We start from the raw sequence: 3,218 nt of genomic DNA, 5'->3' as shown, positions 1-3,218 counted from the left end.
AGAACCAAGTTTATTTTGTCCAAATGATCTTCATGAAAGTTTTATTATATCCTTCTTGGATATCTATCACTTGGGACTAATTTTCATGTGTTGCTTTTCATAAGCTCAAACAAATATAAGTGAAGATCAAGAGCATAATTTTTTTCTTTCTCTCAAAATAATTTAAGTGAAGCAAGAGAGAATTTCTTGAAAATTTGACTAACTCTCATATAAATCTAAGTGAAGCAAGAGAGCATTTCTTCAAAAAATACTAAAGCACACCGTGCTCAAAAAATATAAGTGAAGCACTAGAGCAAGTCCATAGCTCATAAAAGATTTAAGTGAAGCATAGAGAGCAATTCTAACAAATCATGACATAATTTTGGCTCTCTCAAATAAGTGTGTCCAGCAAGGATTGATGACTTAAAACACAAAATAAAACAAGTAAAGACTCATATCATACAAGACGCTCCAAGCAAAACACATATTATGTGACGAATAAAAATATAGCTTCGAGGAAAATACCGATATTGTAACATCCCAAATTTTCAGATTTGGAATGTTAATAGGATCATTCTTTTCCATTATGATTTCTATGCTTATTTAAATTTTCTGAATATTTAAAGTGTTTTCCAACTCAAGGCAATATATTTGAAGTGGAGATAATATGACTTCTCCCCAATTAATTATATTTGGAAAACGCTAAGAATATATTCTGGTGTCTACCTAAATTATTTTGTCTTTATAGAAACCCAAAATTGTTTTATAGTGGTTATTATGTTGCTTTTTATGTGTTTTTATTGCATAAAATTATTTTCCAAAAGTGCATATGTGTTTTAAAAATGTTCACGGGATTCTATATTAGTAGTAACATTTTTTGTGTGTTCTGGTGTTTTTAGTTATCTATACGTTATTTTAGTTTTAGCCATGATAACTTTTCCTGTACAGTATATCGTCGCAGATATTACTGTTCATATGGGCCAGCAGCCGCCCAACTCCTGTTTGTCGCCTAGTGCGCTAGAGCAGCAGCAGCAGCACAACGTCAGCAGGCCGGCCCATTTCCCCGCAGCCACAGGCCACCCTGCAGCCTTTCGTATTTGTTTTTTTATCTCTCTCACCTCTCTGTCGCTGACTTTGGGTCCCACTTGTCATCTCTTCCAACGACCGTGTTCATCACGAACACTATTACTAAATCACAGACCAAGTCGAATCGATCGACTCGATTGATCCCTGGACTCCACGCGCGAGTTGGCGCCCTATATAAGTTCATCAATCCCTCCGCAACAGATTTTTGGCAAAACCTTGGACTCCCGTGCCCTAGCTCGTCGTTGGCTCAACCTTGGATCTCGCCGGAGTCCGCCACCGCAGAAGCTCCTTCGTCGGTCTTTTCTGTCGACGCAGAAGGTTCCCAGTTCCCCCTTACCCTCGGTTGTCTTCGCCTTGACCTCCTCTCCCTTCCTCACCTACTAGTTCTCGCAGGGGAGCACTAGAACGAGCACAAGGACCTCCGCCCGAAGAAGAAGTCGCCGTCGCCGCTCCAGCCGGACCGCACCGACGTTAGCAGAAGCCCCGGCCGTTCCCGAGGAAGGTTTCGAGTTCACCGCCTCTCTCTGCTCGTCGTTCCTTCATCCCCGAGCGCCAGCAAGCCCCTTAGCCATCGCCGTCGTCGAAGTCCGAGACGCCGTGGTTCTTCTTCCCCAAGTCTGGCGCCTCCTTCCTGTTCTTTTCCAGTGAGTCACTCTGCACCGTCCGATGTCTCTCCGACGGTCGTCTAGATTAGATCGCCTATTTTTATTATTTCCGAACCGTTTTTGTTAAGTTGTGGCCGTCCGCTCTTTAGCCACTGCAGCGAACGGTATCTAGCCAATGAAAACGTGCCACGTGGCACATCCACAGTTGCCGCAGCAGTTCTTCCACAAATCTGTTTTAGCACAATTTATTTTGGCAGATTCCATATCAAATGTTCATTTAGGTATATCTTGAGATCCGTATATCCAAATTCATCGATTCTTTTTCCTACATACTCATATTGACCACGAGCATCTAGTAGAACCAAAATTTCACATTTTTGAACTATTCAAATTGGAATTTGTTTAAATTTGAATTAAAAGTTCCGAAGGCCATATCTTTCAAACCGTTGATCCAAATTAGTTGATTCTTTTTGCATTGTGACCCTACTAGCAGGTAGATAATATATACCTACTGATATGTTCTGTTAATTAAGTTTTTATTTGAATTCATTATTGTTTACTTTATTGTGGTGTTATGTGAGTATGGTTTATTTATCGGTGCCTTCGTTAATCGTATAGATTGTCCGGAGTGCGAAGCGGATCGGAATTAATCGTTAGAGTACTACAACAGCGTTCAAGGCAAGTTTGCACTTTTGATTATGCTCATCCTATATTCTGCTATGCATGTGTGGTTTTATGCTATGATATATGCCTGGCTTGATATGTTGTGACGCCCGGATAATTAGACTACAGTAATTCCCTGCTAATGATGCCATGTCACCTCGGTTACTGTTGATAATCTCGCGTTAGTTTGAAACTGGTTCGAATTCAAATTCCAAATCAAGCAAACAATAAAAGTTTTCAAATGTCAAGACTAAAATCTTCTAAATGTGTCAAATAAATCATAAGTAATTATGGTGGAGAATCCACATCTTTATAAAGTAATTAAACGCTTTAAAATAATTAAAACAGTAGTTAAAACAATTAAATAAATGCCTTTTGAATTTTATAAAATATTAAACTATTTTATTTTGGGATAAGAATGAATGTGCCAGTAGTATATTTATAAATACTAATTTAGGTGCTAGTTGTAGTTTTTATAGAACTAGATTAAAAAAAGAAAGAAACTAAGCTAAACCAAAGGAGAAAAAAACAACAATACAAAATTAATGAAAAAGAAAAGCCCCCCGGGCCAACCGACCCAACGGGCCGGCCTAGTCGGCCACTCCCTCAGCCGGCCGGCCCATCCCTCCTATATCTAACCCCCCACTCCATCGAACCCTAGGCCAGATTCCCACTCCCCCCCACTGCACGATCCCCACTCCCCTCAATCTCTCCCACGCCTCTCTCCCCTTCCCCATCTGGATCGGGGAAGAGGAGCCAGATCCCGCGCCGCCCCGCGCCCCTGACGCCGGCGCCCGTCCCCGGCGCCACCCCGACGCCCCACCTCGTCGCTCGCTGGACTGCTCCACCCCGCCTCTCCATCGCCGGCCGACCCCGGACCTCACC

General features: G+C 41.9%; 1 long non-coding RNA gene across 1 annotated transcript; it reads left to right on the top strand.

The window, feature by feature from the left end:
- Positions 1 to 1,161: 1,161 nt before the first annotated feature.
- On the top strand, positions 1,162 to 2,454 carry LOC123168461 (uncharacterized). The gene is made up of 3 exons (XR_006484359.1): positions 1,162 to 1,383; positions 1,459 to 1,709; positions 2,289 to 2,454. It is a non-coding gene; the product is annotated as an uncharacterized lncRNA (long non-coding RNA).
- Positions 2,455 to 3,218: the final 764 nt, after the last annotated feature.

This window comes from Triticum aestivum, chromosome 1D (genome assembly GCF_018294505.1).
Source record: "Triticum aestivum cultivar Chinese Spring chromosome 1D, IWGSC CS RefSeq v2.1, whole genome shotgun sequence".
NCBI lineage: Eukaryota > Viridiplantae > Streptophyta > Magnoliopsida > Poales > Poaceae > Triticum > Triticum aestivum.
The sequence above is the reverse complement of the archived record's forward strand: the minus strand, read 5'-3'. Positions and strand labels throughout refer to the sequence as shown.